The following is a 20,192-nucleotide window of genomic DNA, read 5'->3' on the forward strand; positions in this document are numbered from 1 at the left end:
AAGAATCAACTAAACCAATTAGGCCAGATTAGCCCAATAACACTTGGAAATGAACACAAGAGGGACAATGAAAAGATATTAAGTGGAACAAATCTGTAAGTGTTTCTTTAGCAATCTGTTTTCTTCATTGATGTAATTAAATCATTTTGATTTTAATATTTGTGACCAATATGGAACCATCCATCACACTTTGATTTTAATATTTGTGACTATTATGCCTTATAAGGAAGTGGAAAAAAAGTGGTTAAGAAAATATGGTAGAGAAAAGCTGCTAGATCAGACCAAAAATACATAGAATAAATCTTTGCTAGAGCTAACACAATTTGAAAGATACTCAAGAACTAATTTTTCAATATATCTCAAAAAGAGGAAAGATTCCAAAGAATAATTAAGATCAAATATTATATCTCATCTCAAAAACTGAGAGGACATCAGTGACTGCCTGGGTATCCTCGAAGAAAACATGAGGAGGGACAAGAAAAGGCATTCACAGCAAATTTTCCCTAATGCATCTAGCATTTTTATAGTCATATAGTTGATGGAAAGAAGAAAAGGATATACAATTTTACTTGTATTTATTGTTTGTTGATGGGGGAGAAGTATTTGATTCAATAATAGAAAATACAGCCTTAAGACATTCCTCTAACAAAGTATCTCCTGTCCTCTTAAAGATCAAAAGAGATTCTTTTGATAGAAGCAATGACAGAGACACTTTTGTTCCACAATCTTCCAATTTTCAATATCAAAAGAGGCATACAAAAGGAAGTTCCATGTTTATCAAAGGAGAAATTGCTGATCTGAAGGATGGGTTAAACAGAATTTAAGTGGAAGAGCAGTTTTCTGAAGATGATGAGATTTCTCCAAATCTCCTGTTTGGGAATGATACCTTCTTGGTTACAGTGATCCTCAGGACTTTATGAGGCCTCCTCAGCAAGATCAACAGTCACTCAAAAGCAATCAAAATACCCAGGAAAAGAAAAAGATAAATGGATTTTAAAATGTATATTTCCCAGATCATGAAACGAAAGTAAATAATTAAGTTTATTAAGTGTATCAGGGTCTCCTTTGTTGTGATGAAAATAGCAATAATCCAGAAGAGAGGTAAAAAGACCATGGACAATGGTGGTGATTGTGTGAATAGAGAAATGATTAAAAATCTATGGACAAGGTGAAATTGACAAGATGATGACAAGTCTATCTTGTTTTATTTTCTTTTGTATTATGTGAACACTATGCTCTAAGAAGAATCAAAATTGTGGGCAACACAAAGGGCCATGGAAAGACATGTAGTAGGTACAAATAAGCCACAGAATGTTGCCAGCAGCAACGTGTCTACCAGAAGTAGCATAAAAGGATGAATGAATGAATGAATGAATGAATGAAAACAAGTTTATTTTTTTATCATGTGATAACTACAAAAACAAAGACAGTCCTTGATCTCAAGGAGACTATGGGGACAACATACATGGTATATTTTGTTTTGAAAAGTTAATGGGATGATGAGCAGAGTCAAATAGAAGATATTTTCAAGGACCCAATGACCAGAAAATTAGTTGAACTAGTCATATAAGATGATCAAGAGATAATAGATGGATGGCTCAAGCTTTGAAGTATCCACAAAAAAAAGATGAAAAAGAAAACCCTTAGCATTCTGGATAGGTTCCATATAGACATTTTAGGCAAGCATATGGATCCGTCACTAGTAAGGTCTTATAATTTCACGATCCTTTTCATGCTTGTATCATTTTCCCCTCTTGATGATAGCTTGAAAACTGAAACTTGTATGACTTTTCTTGAATGAGGTTTCATACATATATATGTATAATCTTAAAATGAATATTTGCATGTAGTTTATTAAATGAGATTATATACATGTGTTTATATAAGTTTGCAAATCTTAAACTGCTACCTATTATTAACTATTAGAATGTTTGCTATTATTAACTATTATTTTATATCTTGCCTCCTACAGCAGAGATTTTATCTGTATGTGTTTAGTGAGATCAAACTCTTTTTTCCAAACTTCATCTTAAATACCACTTCCACTTCCTCATGTAGCAAGTGCTCCTTTCCCTGTTATGTCCTAATAGATACAAGAATACATTTGGGGATGAAGATGCTGTTAATTCCAGGTTCTTCTCACATTGGAGAACCTCATCTCATGAGAAAATTTCCCATTTGTTCTTAGATTTACATATTATTCAAAATTCAAGGCTCAAGTGGGTAATTAGTAAATACATGATCAAATAAAGGGATTGTGCAAGCAATAAGCCAACATCCATGTCTCATAGAAGGCATTTCATGGTTTCCCAACTTTTCAGGATAGAAATTTGTGTGTCCAATTTTTCTTTACTTCCTGGGCCAATTACATATCATAAGAAGTCGGTGTGAAGGAGAACCTTCTTTTATTCATTCATCCATTTATTCTTTCATTTACAGCAATTAATTTGTGGCATTTGCTAGGGAATGGCAATTGTTCAGGGAATCATCAATCTCTCCAAGAGTAGGTAAGCACTGGGCTGGGTACTGTGCTTCTCCATTATTATGCACACTAGTTCCCTGTATGAGGGTAGCTCTGACTGCTCTATCAAATAGATTGAGACCTATCACTCACCCAGCTGCTTCTGCATTAGAGGATACTACCTACCAGTCCTGAGACTTTGATGTGACCATGCTAGTTCCTTCATCCTATTATCTCCATATCTGTCTTTCCTTTTTCCTTTTAGAACTCCTTGAGTCTTGGGTCATATCAGGTCATCCAAGCTGAGTTCTCATCTCTTAGGAACTAAGCATTTCAGAAAAAAAAAGAACAAATGAAGCTATATAGAACTATAAAGATGCTAGGAATATTGAAATGCCCTCTCCACTAGGATTGTAGGTTGTTACTGAGGTGATAGATTCCAATGGCAATTACTCTTACAAATAGATCACCATAGAAATGGTGGCAGATATATTCTATTTTGTTTCTCTTTGTTGACCTCCTACCAGTTTTACAGTGTTCTTGGGGTGATCTGGTTGATATGGGATGATCTGGCTTATACTGAGCTTTTGGTAAGCTTGTTTTACCCTCCACTGTTTTTCGTCACTTTATGAAGCAATACTTTTCATAATCTTCCATCATCTTTCCAAGTATGTTTTGAAAATTAGCTTATTCTCTAAGCCAGTGTTGCCCTTGGCTGCCTTGTCTCTCTGTTTGACAAGGAGATCCAGTGTTTGCTGGCTGAGGTGAATTCTGGGTGCTTTTTTTTTTAACCTCCTTGCCCTTGGTGACTATTTTGTATTGGTTCAATTGTCCTAAGAAATGGTGACAGAGATTGGGTTGTTTAAACAGGCTGGTTTGGAGCTGGTATAATTGTACACAATATCTTCTTCTTATCTTTCTCCTTTCTTCTAATTTATAATGATTTTGACCTTTATTACAAGCAGTGGCTAATCTGACTATACATAGATTGTGAAATGCCTGTCTTGTCAGCATCCAGTCATTTCCTATCTATTAAGATAAAGTCTATTTCACTTTTGTGTGATGTTGCTCAGTGCTTGCCATGACCAAGGTCTCTCATTCTTTACAAAAATACTACTCTGATACTTCATTATGCTACAGATCTGATTATGGGTTTGTTTTTTAAAGTGTCTTTTGTTTTTACATTTTAATCATTTCTATATATACCCCCTCCCATTCTATCCCACTAACATCATAAAAATCCCACCTTTGAAACAAAGAAAAACAGTTTAAAAAATAGCTAGCATAATGACTATATCTAACTGGTTATGTGATATTCTAGACCAATATTTCCCCATCTTTCCAAGGAAGGAAGTGCTTCCTTATCTCTTCTCCAGAAACAAGATTGGTGATTAAAATTGTTCATTTTTAAATTTCATTTTAATCTTCTTTTTGTTTGCATTATTGTAATAATTATATATATTGTTCTCCTAGTTCTACTTTTTCATACGCATCAATTTGCTCATGTTGCCCTCATACCCTTATAGCCTTTCCTAATTGTACAACAATATTTCATTATGTTCATATACCACAGTTTGTTTAGACTTTCAGTCAGGGCCTATTTTATTTGATTTGTTGCTATTACTAAGTAAAGATGCTGCTATAAATATTTTAATATCTATGAGATCTTTCTGGTTTTGATCACTTTAAGAATCTATACCCATCATTGAGATCTCTGGGTCAAAGGGCATAAACAATTTAGTAATTTATCATGTGATTCAAAATTGTTTCCCAGAATGGTTAAATATTAGTTTGCCTGATTTTCCAAAACCCATTCTGTACTATTTTTGTCTTTTGTCATCTTGGCTATTTTTTATGGGTATGAAGTAAAATCTCAAAATGAAAATGAAAACAATTTGTATTAGTGATTTGGAGCAATCTTTCATGTGATTGTTGATGATTTGCACTTTTGAGAAGCATTTATTCATATCCTTTCACTACTTATATTTTGGAACATGGCTTTTAGCCTTACATATTTGAGCTTATTTCCTCTCCGTCTTGGGAATGTCTTTTATCAGAGAGAATTAATGAAAATACTCTCCCCAATTAAAATTCTCCTTTTATTCTAATTTTCTTTATGCAAAAGTTTTTAAGTTTTAAAAATCATCCAGTCAATAGTCAAAAATCACTTAATACCTAAGATGTGTTGATCACTGTGCAAAATGCTGGGGATACCAAAAACATAAAGGATGATCCCTACTCTCAATCAACTTATCCTTTCTTTTTTTTAAGTATCTTTACTCCATATCTATCAAATTGAATAATGTGACAGAAAAGGAAATGATAAATGTTAGAGTAGAAACTGAGACACAAATGCACTATTGGCAAAGTGGTATACCAATCCAACAACCCTTCAGAGAAATTTGGAATTAAGCTCAAAGGGCAATAAAATCATGCTTACCTTTCAACTAAGCAATACTATTAGTAGATCAGTACTTCAAAATGAATTTTCAAAAAAAGAAAAAAAAAACCTTATAAGTACAAAAATATTTATAGCAACTCTGTTGATGATGGCAAAGAATTGGAAATTGAGGGGAATGTCCATCAATTAGGGAATGGCTGAACAAATTGTATATGATTTTACCTGGAATACTATTATGTTAGAAGAAATGACAAGCAGGTTGATCTCAGAAACACCTGAAAAGATTTATATGAACTGATGCAAAGTGAAATGAGCAGAATCAAGAGAACATTGTACGTAGTAAAAGTTTATGTTATTTATCAAACAATGAATAAAGTAATTTTAACCAGAACCAAATAATGTTGATGATTACTACTTTAAAATATAGTTTGGCATCTGACATGACCATATCTTTTCATTCCTATTTTCTTGTCATTATTTCATTTTTTCAGAACTCATCAGCAAAGTCCTTGACACTATCAAATAGTGCTGTGATTTTATCAACAGCCTCCCTAATTAGAATGTGAGTTTTTTGAAAGCAGAAACTTTCTATTTGCATCCTCAGCACTTAGTGTAGTACTTTGCATATAGTAGGCACTTAATAAATGCTTTATCACTCATTCATTCAAAATTTGTCTATCCATTGTTCTTAGCTCTGCCCCCCTAGAGATAAGAAAAACTAGTCTGACTCCTCTTCCTCATGAAGATATCATCTGCTTCTCTCACCCCTGCACCCCACCCTTTTTTTCCCCAACCCTTCCCTCCCCACCACATACACACAAATACTTTTTCTCTGGATTAAATATCTCCAGTTCCTTCAGTCCATTTTTATATGGCATGGTTTATGGACCCCTCACCATTTCAGTCACCCAGTCCTGGACACTTTCCAGTTTGTCAATATTCTTCCTAAAATGTGATCTCTAGAACTGGACAGAACATTCCAGATGTGATCTGATCAATTAATTCTAGGGCTCTCAGATCCTGTGTTCTGGATGTAATGACTCTATTATAATTTCTGCTTAAGGTCCTCTCTGATTTTTAAAAAATGTTCTTGTCATACTGTTGACTCACATCCAGAACTTTTTCACATGAATTACATGAACTATGTAGTCTAGCTATGACTCTCCCATCCTCTACTTCCATCTCTACAACAGCAAATAATTTTTTAAAACCCAAGTGTAGAACATCACATTATTCATATTAATCATATTACATATTAATCATCATACATGATTAATATTACATAATACATGGTTAATATTACATTAATCTATTACATTAATCATATTAAATTTGGTTTTCTAAAAAAATCATGCAGCACAGAGCTTATAATGTCCCTAAATTTAGGTAGAAATCCTGACCACCTCCCAAAGCCAAGTTATTCACATTCAACAACAAAAACTTTAGAAATCTTATCAGAGATTGCTGTTTACCTAATACTCATAAAGAGTCCAACTTGGTGCTCAAAACAGTCTTCCCCAATGCAAAAGCAACTAAAAAAGGAAAAGGAAAAAACATCAAGCTTCTTATGTCAGAAAGAAAATTGGATTCTTATAGAGATTAAAGATCTGGGAACAACTGAAAGTCCACTCAAGTGAAGTCAATTTGGTTTGTATTTCATTGAAGAGAGAGTCAGCTTCGAAGCCAGGGAGATTTGGGTTCAGGTCCTGTTGCTCAACACAGCAGCTGTTTGATTCTAGGCAGATCTCTTTACCTCTTAGTACCCTGGGTAGCTCTTTAAGAGAAGATGCCAAATGCATTAGTAGAAGTAGTTCCCTTACTGGGAAGTTCCCTTGTGAAATCACTTAGATTTGTCCCTAGATTGTGCACATCAATCTAACTAATCAAAATCTTTGGGGATTCCTGATTCTACCATTCACTGTGTTTGTTACACTGATAAACTTTGTAAATCTATAAATGTGATAAGGGTGTATTTTTTTCCTTCACTGACGCCATTGATGAAAACCCTGAACAGCAAGCATAGGGCTAGGGACAGATCTTTGGAACAATCTACTAGAAACCTTCTTCCTAGTTAGGCAGCAAGAAAAAGAAATTGAAGGTCCTAGAATCAGGAAGAACTGAGATTGAATCTTATCTCAGACACTAGCTGTATGATCCTGAGTAAGTTGCTTAATTTGCTTCAGTTTTCTCATCTGTAAAATGGTATAATCATACATAGCATCTACTTCCTAGGATTGTTGTGAAGATCAAATGAGACAATATTTATAAGACACGTTGCATAGCACCTAACACATAATATGTTTAATAAATGCTTTTTCTTTTCCCCTTTCTTCCCCCCCCCCACAAAAAATTTAACATTAATCCAATGACTAAGATTTGGTTGTGTACATTATAAAATGAGGATAATTATAGCATAGGCAGTTAGTTGGTATAGTACATAGAATGTCTGAACTGAAGTCAGCAAGACTCAGCTTCCCAAGTTCATATCTGGCCTTAGACACTTAGTAGCTGTATGACTCTGAGCAAGTCATTTAACCCTATTTGCACTAATTTCTTCATCTGTAAAATGAGCTGAAGAAGGAAATGACAAACTATTGCAGTATTTTTGCCAAGAAAATACAAATGAGATCATGAAGAGTTAGACATGAGTGAAATGGTTCTATCCACAAAAACAATCATGGCATCCACCTCTCAGGACTGTTGTAAGGATCAAATAAGATAATATTTGTCAAGCACATTGAACATAATAGGTGCCTAATAAATGCTTGTTCCCTTCTCCTTTGCTCCACTGACTAATCTTTGGTTTTGATTGCTCAATCAATTCAGAATCTCCCCAAATGCACTATTCTCTAGTCCAAATCTCTTCATCCTCACCATACAGATAATATCAAGTCTTTGAAAAAATGATGTATTACAATCTAAAGATATGATTTCCATGACATCTTTCTGATTTGATTGATCTACAAATTTTGTGACCATGTCAAAAAAAGAAATAAGGTTTATCTAGCATGACCTACACTTTATGAGTTCATATGGCTTCTTTGTTGTCAGTGCTTCCTTTTCTTGATATTCACTAACAAATACTCTCTGTCATAAAACATTCTGGAATTTTGCCAGTGCACCAACCTTTAAGTTTAAAGAATTTACCCTTTTCCCTGAATTGAAAATTGAAACACTGGCTATGATCAGTCCTACAGGAACTTTCCAGTTCACTATGATTTTTTCAAGGCTTAATAAAAGATATGGTGGTCTCAGCAATAGGCTATCTAAAAAACAAAACAGAAAAGAAAAGAATATTATTGATTTTTTAAAAATCTATCAATAATCATTTGTTAATGATCTCTCCATGATAGGCACAGTGCTCGCTTAACACAATGCAAAGACAAATTGAAACAGTCTCTGTTCTCAAAGAACTTACTTTCTAACAGGGGAGACAACTGGGATGCCTATAAATGTAGCTTCTTATTGGCAAAAGAGTTAATGGGAAGCATAGATATTCCCAACTTAAAGAAAGGATTGAAGGATCATAGGAGGTAGAAACCTTGAGAAACATAGAAAGTTAAGTAATTTTTTTGTTTTCAGGAAAGGAGAGTAGAGGATAAAAAAATCATGAGGGTTAACAGATTGCAAGGGAAGAGCTCTGCTACCAAGAGTCAAACATACTCATGAGCAATCAGAGCCCCGTCTGACTGACTGACCTTCTTAAAGAGTGATTTACCTGAAAAGAATTATCTATTTTCTGAATGGACAAGTTTGCCACTCTGTAGGACATGGTGAAGTTGGCCCCTCTCCACTCTCTCTCCTTTGCTTTATTGCTGTTTGGCTAACTGGCATTGCTATCCTCTAGAGTTTCCTATTCTATTTAAACCTCTTTCTTTGCTGTCTGCACTTTTATAAAGTGCTTTGTGTCTAGGTGAAGATAAGCTGATTTCCGTTGCAAGTGTTTGTTATAAAGGTGTGGACCACATAAGAGAGGAAAGCTTAAAAAGGAACTTGAGATCAATTTGATAAACTTAATTGTAAATCTGTATTGAACTCCCTAACAGGTTGTACAAAGGAGGGATTCATGGGTAACCACAAAACAGATACCAGGTAACCTTGGGGAGGAAGGTACTAGCTCTTGTGGGTATCAGAAAAAGCTTCATGCAAAAAGTGAAACAATCTCGGATAAACTATTCTTTGGGATTATCCCACCCCAGGAGTTTCAACAATATTCCATTCCAAGAGGGCAATGAAACAACCTGGGAAATTTGCTGAGAAAGGAATATTCGGTGATCTGAGCTCCAAGATAGCCTGTATGATAACAATAGACATTATTTTACTGGACCCCTATAAACGACCCTCTAGTATCTCCTTCATAGGATTGTTGTATGGATCTAATGAGTAATGTTTGCAAAGTGTGTTGAAAATAACTTGAAAATAGTCACACAGTTCATAAGTGTTAGAAGCAGAATTTCAATTCAGTTCTTCCTAACTATATTCAAAACCAGGGTTCAAATCCTGCCCCAGAGTCTTAGAACCTTGGACAAGCCACTAAATCTTAATTTGCTCATCTATGAGATGATTGTTGAATGAGATGTTGTTGGATCGAATGATCCTTTAGATTACTTCCAGCTCTTAATTTTTGACAAAGAAAATGCCATAGTGCCTCAGGACCTCAATTCCTCAACTAGTCTCAGTTAAAAGTTAAAATTACCTGTAGGAATCCAGAAGAGGAAAAAGGCCAGAGAGGAAGAACTGAGGTTTACACTTCTGTGGCCTATGATTCCCAATGAATGCATTAAGGGAAAGAGATATTCCAAGGAAAGTGCTAAAGAAATCACCATCCCAGCTTCTGTTTCTGTCATTTAGCTTTTCACTGGGAAAAAAAATCTTGTTTGATGACAGGTTTTATTTTCCCAATCATTTGCTATAAACGGAAAATGGGATTAGAGAGTGAGCATAAATCAGTGCAATCTATTCTCACTAAAACAGTCAGACAATTCTCAGATGAAGAAATTGAAACTATTTATAGACATATGAAAATATGCTCCAAATCATTATTAATCAGAGAAATGCAAATTAAGACAACTCTGAATACCACTCCACACCTGTCAGATTGGCTAGAGTGACAGGGAAAGATAATGTGGAATGTTGGAGGGGATGTGGGAAAACAGGGACACTGATACATTGTTGGTGGAATTGTGAACGCATCCAGCCATTCTGGAGAGCAATTTGGAACTATGGTCAAAAAGTTATCAAACTGTGCATACCCTTTGATCCAGCAGTGTTTCTACTGGGCTTATCCCCCAAAGAGATACTAAAGAAGGGAAAGGGACCTGTATGTGCCAAAATGTTTGTGGCAGTCCTATTTGTAGTGGCTAGAAGCTGGAAAATGAATGGATGCCCATCAATTGGAGAATGGTTGAGTAAATTGTGGTATATGAATGTTATGGAATACTGTAAGAAATGACCAGCAGGATGAATACAGAGAGGAGTGGCGAGACTTACATGAATTGATGCTAAGTGAAATGAGCAGAACCAGGAGATCATTATGATACTGTTTGAGGATATATTCTGATGGAAGTGGATCTCTTCGATAAAGAGAGCTAATTCAGTTTCAATTGATCAAAGATGGACAAAAGCAGCTACACCCAAAGAAAGAATACTGGGAGATGAATATAAACTGCTTGCATTTTTGTTTTTCTTCCCGGGTTATTTATACCTTCTGAATTCAATTCTCCCTGTGCAACAAGAAAACTGTTCGGTTCTGCACACATATATTGTATCCAGGATATACTGTAACCTATTCAACGTGTAAAGGACTGCTTGCCATCTGGAGGAGGGGGTGGAGGGAGGGAGGGGAAAAATCGGAACAGAAGTGAATGCAAGGGATAATGCTGTAAAAAATTACCCTGGCATAGGTTCTATCAATAAAAAGTTATTTTTAAAAATAATAAAAAATAAAACAGTCAGAGATCATGACCTATTAATGGGAGCTGGGTAGCAAGAGTATCAGAGAATGCACAGCTGAGAGGGACTATGACTAAAGTAGGTAGAATGCTGGGCTAGGAATCAGAAGACCTGAGTTCCAATGTTGCCCAAGATACTTTCTAGTTGTATGACTCTATTTAACGTCTGTATTTCTCAGTTCTCTCAATTGTAAAAACGGAGATAAGATCATGTCTTTACTTGGTTTTTTGAGAATCAAGTGAAATAGCATGTAAACCTATTTGCAACTCTTATAGTGCTATCCACAGAAATGTTTGTTAATCTTTCTCATTTAAAGCAAGATACTCCAGTTGAAACCAAACTTTTAATGTGACCATTTTGAAAAATCATTTATTTGGTTCATGAGAACATTTTCTGTCTTATAAAAGAACACAAAAGTCATACAGATTCAATAGCAGTAATATTTAATTAAATTATGAAAAAATAAAAACCATTAGAGAAGGAAATAAGCAATGGGTCAAAATATTCTCTATCTCCAAAGGAATTTTAATTCTTTAATTATTCTTTAATCAATGGAATCTTTAATTCCATTGATCCTCCAGCATAGTGAAAGATAAGGAAATATCTTGTCTAAAGTCACAGAGGTTGTTATTTGTCCTTCCTTCTCAAAGAAGACTATTATATCAGGGAGCTGGTGCCATGACATATAAGTGAACTGGATTTAAGTGAGGGAGGGCTGAGCAAGGTCACCTACCTCCTTTCACCTCTGGAGCCATCTGGGTTCAATGGCCAGATAGAGATCAAAAGGATTGGAGATGGTCTTGGATACAATGGGAGATCCTGCCTTTTTTTAAGCTAAAGTCTTGAAAAGATCTCAGTTTGACTGAGGCTGAACACATCCAGTGATTAAGACTAAGTAGGAATTGAGGCAAAAATCTCCTCTTTAGCTTGTCCAAAAAAAAAAAAAAATCTTAATTAATTAATTAATTAATTAATCTGGGAGGAGAAGACCCTCAGGATTTCTGGCCAAAGCAGAAATGGCTGACATTTACATTTAATCTGAGCCAATAAGGACCCAAACAATGACCAAATGGGACTGGGTTTAAGGCCTACTGGTAGCTAATAAGAATCAGAGTGAGCTTGGTTTAAGGCCTTTCCTTGAGGAAAGAAACACAGCCAGTAAACTCCAAGATATTTTGGGAAGGTTCAGAAGTGCAAAAGACAAAAAGAAATGCTTTTAGATAATACCCTATTGTGGGCAGAGGAAAGGCAAGGAAGGAAAGAAGTTAGGAATGGAAGGGAAGGGAAGGGAAGAGAAAGGAAGGGAAGGGAAGAGAGAAGGGAAGGGAAGAGGGAAGGGAAGGAGGAAGGCGGAAGGGAAGGAGGAAGGGAAAAAAGGAAGGAAGGAAGGAGGGAGAGAAGGAAGGTAGAAGGGAAGGAAGGAGTCTTCCAACTGACCAATTTCCAACTCTACTTAGGCATGACCATGGCATCAATGCCTCCCAGTTCCAGTTATGGGAAAAAGATCTTAGTCCCCAATGTCTATGTCAGCATTGAGCCCAACATAGGAGTATTTCCTAAGATCAGCAGCAGTGGGAATGGATTGCAAACAGAGCTTGCAAAATAGCTAGAGAGATGTTAGAAGTCCGTAAAAAGAGGAAGAACTCAGGCTGAGCCCACCCCTGGCATAGTCCCACAATCGCCCACCCCTGACATAGTCCCACAATCTGAAGTCTCTTAAAGCAAGGATCTAGTCTGACCTATGCTATTCAGGAGAAGGAAGAACCTGCCCACAATATTCAGTTGTCAATTAAAATTTAATTGAAATAATTAGTAACCAGAAAAGTTGCTAGAAGAAAAATCCAAATAAATCATTAACATTCATCAAGAAGAGCTAAAAAGAAATTCCATCCAAAATAATTATGGTAGCTAAAAAATATTTGGGAGTATCAACGAAGATTGATGAAGGACTGTGTGAATTTCCTTGCAAAAACATAGATCTGAATAATTAAATAAACATTAATTCTCCAAGAGTTGGTAGAGCCATCATAATATTTTTTAAAATTACTACCTAAATTAACTTCTTTTTCAGTACTGTACCAATCAGTTTCCCAAAAGACTAGTTTATAGATCTGGGGGGAAAAATCACATGGAAGAATCTCAAAGGTAATAATGAAAAAAGTAGGAAGAAAATAGATCTCTCAGTAACAGATCTCAATCTGTACTACAAAGAAGTAACATTTAAAATGATTTAATACTTGTCAAAAAAGAGAGATGTCAATAGACACATGGCAAACATAAGCAAATAAACACAGTGGCATACTATTTGATAAACCCAAAGACTCCATTTATTGAGGGATTTCATTATTTGGCAAAAATTCTATATTTTTCCTGTTTAGACAGCAGTCTGGAATAAATTAAGTTCAGAATTATACTTCATACCATCGTCCAAGATAGACTCCAAAGGGATGCATCATTTAAATATAAAAGGTCACATCATAAACAAATTAAGGAAACTAAAAAGATAGGGAAAGGAAAGGAAATAATCTTTATTAAGTGCCTTTATTAATGTGCCAGACATCGGGCTAAGTGCTTTATAAATATTATTTCATTTGATCTTCACAAAGGGCATATGAGGTAGGAACTATTAACTATAGCTATCAACTAGCTAGTAAGTATCAAAGGCCAGTATTCAACTTAGACATTCCTGATTCCAGGCTCAGAACTCTATTCATTTCACCATTTAACTGCCTTGGGGAAGAAATTAATTTTTAGATCTATGTACTAGGGAGCTCATGACTAAGCAAGTGATAAAACGATAAAATAGACAGTTTTGGTTATGAATTTTTGTTTTGAAATTTAAAACAGTGAAAATTAGAAGGAAAAGAAAAAACTGGGATGAAAATATTTGCAAAGTTTTTTTTTTCTGATAAAGGTCTTTGCAAAACTTAAGAATCATTATACAATAGACAAATAAATAATCAAAGAATGTAGATAGGCAGTATCTAAAGGAAGAAATCCAAGCTCTCAAGAATATAAGGAGAAATCCTCTAGATCACTAAAAGTCAGAGAAATGGAAATTAAAGCAATTTAAGGTTCCACCTTACATTTATCACACTGACAAAAATGACAAAGGGGAAAATGATAGATGTTGGAGGGATTGTGTGAAAACAGGTATACAGAGTTGGTGGAGCAATTTAGAACAATAACTATAGAAGTTACCAAACTGCATATTCTCTGACAGCTATCTCAATACTAGTTCTATACACCAAAGAAATCAAAGAAAAAGGGAAAGGATCTATATGTAAAAAATATTTATATAGAAGTTCTTTTCCTGGCAAGGGCTATTTTATTGGGGAAATGACTAAACAAATTGTGGTATGTGGATGTAATAGAATGTTATTGGGCCATATGAAATGATATGATGGATCATTTTTTTTGAGGAAACTGAGAAGAATTCTGTGAAATGATACAGATAGAAGTAAACAAAAGTACGATAACTTATACAATGATCACATTATAAAAGAAAACAGCTTTGAAAGACTTTGGAACTCTGATCAACACAATGATAAACCATGAGTTTGAAAGAATAAGATGAAACATACCACTCTTCTCCTAGCAGAGAAATGATGAACTTAAAAGCAGAGACAGGCATAAATTTTCAAATATGATTGATATGGCAATTTGTTTTATTGGACAAAATAACTATATATTGAGGCCTTTATTCCTCATTATTTCCCTATTTCTTCATTAAGAGGCTGTATTGGAAAAGACAGATTAATAAAAATGACTTTTAATTGAAAAAAATATAAGTAATAATTATCAAGGCACTGATGCAGTAGGAGACACAAAGTTTAGATGAAACATGATCTATGACTTCTTGGAATTTATATAATCTGTAGGTCAACAAACATTTATTAAGCCCATTCTCTGTGTCAGGCACTGTGCTGAGCACAAAAGAAAGGCAAAAACAGTTCTTGTCTCCAAGCAGCAGACATTCCCATGGGGAAGAGTTTATTGAAAAGCACACTTATCCTGGAGTCAAAGGATCTGGATTCCAATCTTCTTGTGGGCCTCCATTTCCCAATCTGTAAAATGAGGTTGGACCAGATGGCCCCTGACGTTCCTTCCAGCTCACTGTGACTCAAAAACATAGCTGTACTACCTAAGGTCATTACAGACAAGGGATCTGAGAAGGATTTGTGAAAGTAGCAAGACTGTCTGTAGTGAGTTCAAATAACTGACATAATCAAGATTGCAGAAAACAGCTACTTGCTTATTAATGAGAAGGAATTTTTTTAACCTTTGAAAAGAGAGCATATCCTAAAGGGATTGCTTATAGCAAAATAATCTTCTGGGACATCTTTTCTACTTGAGGGAAAGATAGAAAAAGGAAAGAAGGAAGGAAGGAAGGAAGGAAATATAGAAGGGAGAAAGAAAAAGAGGATAAAAGAGAGATAAAGGAAAAGAAAGAATGAGAAGAAGGAAAAGAAGAAAATGAAGATATTATATCCAGTCAGCAATTCTGTATGCAAAGAATGCTTTCTTAAAGGGCAGGAAATTTTAAAGCTTCCATTTATATTACTCAGGTAATTACAAGTAGCCATCATGGTTAGAAAATCTTACTTTGTTCAAACTGAAATTAGAAGCTAGTTTCTTTCCTTTGCAAGTCAACAAATATTAATAAAGAAGCTACTATGTGCAAGGCACCATATTACAAATTGACATTGTAAATGTAATCTTATGCTTGAGCTCAAAAATCAACTTCACAAGGACAAGATGCAGGAAACAAGGCTAGATATTGTTTTTCTGGAAAAGCAATGGAAGCTTTTAATGGTTAATGTTCAGTTGTGTCTGGCTCTTCATGTATCTATGGATCATACTGCCTCTGAGCTTTTTTTGGCAAAGACACTGGAAAATTTTTAATAGAGGTTAGATTACTTGTCTCAGATAACACAGCTACTAAGCATTTGAGGCTAGATTTGAATTCAGATCTTCCAGACTTCAAATCCAGTTTTCAATTTACTGAGCCGATTAGATGCCCCTATGTTCCAGTGGACAACAAGCTCAATATGAATCAACAATATGATATCTACTGCCTCAGTTTCCTCATCTGTAAAATGAGCTGGAGAAATAAATGGCAAAACATTCAAGTATCTCTACCAAGAAAACCCCCAATTTGAGGCACTACGAAGAACTTCCTAACTCCAGGCCCTGTCAGGAGCAATCCTGACATTGAGCAAGCAGAAATTAAATTATTTGCCCAAAATCAGACAACTAGTAAGTTTCTGAGGCTGAATTCAAATGGTTTTTCTTATTCCAGATCTAATGCTCTGTCCTCTACACTTTAGGGGATCACAAGCTCAATATGAGTCAACAGTGCTATATGCAATCCCTCCCCCTCCCAAAAAAAAATAACCAAACACAGTAAAATTTGAGAGCTATAGCACACAGAATGTGGAATCTGACCTTGACTAGTAAGTCAAGGTAATCAGGAGAGTGACGAACCTCAATACTGGCTGAACAAAACAGAAATGTTTAGTCTGGAGAAGAAAAGAATTGGAGAGAGAGATAGGTTCAAAGAGCATGGATTTAAGGCTGGAAGGGATCTTTGAGAGTCATCTCTCATTTGATAGATGAGAATTATAGACCCAATGAGCTTAAGAATATAGACCTAATGAGCCAATTCAAATGGCTTGGCCAGAGTTATTTGATAAAAGTGGGATTTGAACTTGGGACTTAGGACCCCAAATCAAGGACTCTTTATATAATAGCTCAGGTATTTTAAAGGTTGTCATGCTGGAAAGGAATTAAATGTGATTTGACCCCAAATGATAGAGTTAGAAACATTAAGTGGAAGTTATCAAGAAGTAGAATTAGACTTAATCTAAAAAATAAAACAAACTTTAACATTTAGAACATTCCAGAAATGGAATAGGTTTTATATTCTTAAAATAATTTTCTCTCTTCAATAATCAAGTACATGTTAGTATTCTATCTATCCTACCCCTCTTTCAATGAAAATGAACAAAAAAACCACAAAAACTCATAAAATGTGATCAAGCAAAACAAATTCTCACATTGATCACTAGTTCAAAACATAGGTCTCATTCCACACATTAATCTATAACCTTTGTCATGAGTAGACAGTGTTCTTCTTTACTATTCTTCTGGAATCACAGTTGATGATTACACTGATGAGACTTTCAAAATTGTTTGTTTTTGCAATATTGACACAATATAAATTGTTCACTGTGCTCTGCATCAGTTCATATTACTCTTTTTAAGTTTCTTGAAACTGTCTTTTTTCTTCATTTCTTACCTCAAAATAATATTTTATTTCATCCATATAGCCAAATTTTGGATTTGTTTATCTTAAGAGCTAATAGTTTCTTTCCTGAAAGAATACTTTCTTTGAGTAAAGATAGGATAAACATATGTCAGGGAATTTATGAAGGAATTTTCAGATAGAAATTGGACTAGGTAGAGTCCCTAAGGCCTCTTTCATCTCAGAAATTCTATGATTCTGCAATTTTGCAGTAAAAAAAAAAGAGAGAGAGAGAGATTTCTTAACCTCAAGGAGTTTGGTTTCGGAGAACTCCACGTCCTACCTTTCTCAACTCTCAGACAAGCTATCTGTCAGCATTCTGGTCCTTAAGTAAACAGAATCCTTTTTGACTAGAAGCCAAGATTTAGGCCAAAACAGCTGTCTAAGAGGCTGTACCCACAACTTAAATTGGTCCCTACCCGGATATTTCTCTCCACTAATATCTTAATAATTCAAATTGCTATCTTCTTGTTCCTGTTTTAAGGAAACAAAAATTCACCTTTTTCAGATCAAATTAAATATTTGTATTTCATTTCATTCATTCATTCATTCATTCACAAATACAAAATATTTGTAAAGCACTTAGCACAGTACCTGGTATATGATAGGTTCTTAATAAGTGCATTTTCCCTTCCTCCATCTTTTCTAATAAGTTTTTGTGCACTTTTCACTTCACACTAGTAACAACCCATGTATATTATTGATGAGTCTCCTTCACATGTAATGAAGAAGCTCTACCCCCACTTCAGAGTACATTCAGTTATCCTCTGCCTATTTTCTATCATCTTAACACATAATACAAAAAGTCTTTTTAATTCCAGCTGAGCTGGAACCAAGTGTGTGTATAAAAAGACTGCCTTTCTTTTCCCTAATGTTGAGTGGAGCAAAAACTGCTGTAGACGTTTGGAGCTCCTTTCCGATCTAGTTGCCACATGTTATGAATGGATGGCACTATGATTTCTTTTGCCTCTGTTTTGTTTATTCTTTGCTGATTTATTAAGCAAGTGAATTTTGGTAATAGAATGAATACAATAGACTTCATGTTAATTGATTGATACTGATGAGTTGTTAACTGACTGATTTATATTGGGAAAACCCATTGGATGGAGGCTTAAGAGGAATAGTGTTAGTATTAGTAATAGAACTAGAATTAATATCTAATACCCCCTCAATGACTCAAGGTAATCGCTAAGCCTGAGAGGAAATGTAGCCAGCCTTGCTTGAGAAACCAGTTTATTAATTTGAGTACAATTAAAAGAATAAAAGAATACAGTTAAAAGACTCTCGTCTGCACTACACATATAAAATAACTTACAATAGCAAAAAATGGGCTAGATCTGATTAACATAACAGAAGAGGTGGGGGGAAGCATCCAAGTCACCAGTGACCTCACACCCATAGACTAGCCATCAGGAAGCAAAAATCTGTTTCACTACAATGCATGCAATTATTTACAAGGATAAATTACAAGTTCAGAGCTCTTAGAATGGTACTTCATGGCACTCCATCTTCTTGCTGTGCTTTATCCTGACTCTTTTCAGACTTTGTTACTGCCTTCCAGATTCATCTCTACAAGAAACTGTTCCCTATCCCTCTCTCTCTCAATTTAAACTATCTTACATTTCTTATGTGTATATTCTGCATGTTTTGCCTTTCCCAATGAATATGAAATCAGATATTATTTGTTTGCTTGTTTCTTTCCTTTTTTTTTTTTTAAAGTATCCTTGGCCCTAGAATGATGCCCAGAACATAATAGGTACTTTATCAATGTTTGCTGATTGATTGATTATTACAGGGTCAATCTGACCTCATTTACATAATTCTCTAGTCCTTAGAATAATACTTCGTTCCAGATTCTCTACATCCAATCTCATCTTTGCTTCTATCCCTCCCACCTGATTCCAAACCAATCTTGCCGCCAGTCTGATCACTGTGGAAGCAATGTTCCTTCAGGCATAACGCCCAAGAGCATTCTTCTTCACATAGTTTACCAAGACTTCACAAAAAAACTATTATCTTGATCTGATGTCCTACAAAATACAATGGGGTCACAGTATTTAATAACAGATCAGGGAGAACAGAGAATAAGTAGGGCTAAGTTATAATTAATCAACAAACATGTTTCCTACCAGGAAATATACTAAGCATTAGTACAAGGTACAAGAACAAAACAATCCCTACTCTCAGGGAGCACACACTCTAATAGAGGAGCAAGTATATCTATAAGAACAGACAAATTAAATAAAAAGAATAAATTCAAAGTAGTTTAATATTAGTTAGTTTGGGAGTCCCAGGAAAAGTTTCCTGTAGAAGTGGTACTTAAGAGGAACTGAAGAAAATAAGAAAGTTTATGAAAATTATAAAAGGCAAGGAGAAATATATCCCATCCATGGGAGACAGCCACCATAAAATCATAGAGATAGAAAAGGAAGTAGCTTGTGTTTGACTGGATTGCAAAGTATGAAAGGAGGAGTAATATACAATGAGGTTGGAAAAATAGATGGGGTTAGATTATGAAAGACTACAAATTAAACTGAGGAGTTACCATGTTATCCTAGAGAAAAATAGAGAGTTACTAAAGTTTATTGAGTAAGGATATGACATGGTTATAATTGTACTTTAATGGAAACCACTTTGGCAGCTTTGTGAAAAATGAACTGGACTAAGGAGAGACTTGAGGTGTGGGGAAACTAGGGGTCAGCTAAATGAGTAAAAAGGGGGTCAGATGTAGAAATAGCAAGGTTTGGCAACTCATTTGGCTATATGAGGGGAGGTTAAGTAAGGAGTTGAGAAATAGTTGAGGTGATGAACCTGAGAGACTTGAAAAATATTGGTGCCTTTAACAGAAATAAAGAAGCATTGGGGACAGGGAGATAATAAATTCTGTTTTGAATACATTGAGTTTGAGATATTCTCAGGTCATCCAATCTGAATGTCCAGTAGATAGCTGGGGACATAGGACTGATGTTCAGGGGCAAGACTGACACCTAACATATCATCTGCATATGGATGAAATTAAACCCTTGGGAGCTGATGAAGTCACCAAGTGTAAAAAGAAAAACTCAAGATAG

At 35.1% G+C, this 20,192-nt stretch overlaps 1 long non-coding RNA gene across 4 annotated transcripts in view; it reads right to left on the bottom strand.

Moving 5' to 3' along the window:
- LOC127561793 (uncharacterized) overlaps nt 1-20,192 on the bottom strand; it is a 61,786-nt gene that overhangs the window by 6,857 nt on the left and 34,737 nt on the right. Inside the window, exon 2 of one of the 4 annotated variants that reach the window (XR_007953533.1) lies at nt 6,335-6,394. The exons of the other annotated variants lie outside the window; for them this stretch is intronic. This is a non-coding gene — a long non-coding RNA (uncharacterized LOC127561793). The remainder of the gene's footprint in view (nt 1-6,334; nt 6,395-20,192) is intronic. 4 annotated transcript variants of the gene reach the window in all.

Source organism: Antechinus flavipes, chromosome 4, assembly GCF_016432865.1.
Source record: "Antechinus flavipes isolate AdamAnt ecotype Samford, QLD, Australia chromosome 4, AdamAnt_v2, whole genome shotgun sequence".
NCBI classification, from domain to species: Eukaryota; Metazoa; Chordata; class Mammalia; order Dasyuromorphia; family Dasyuridae; genus Antechinus; species Antechinus flavipes.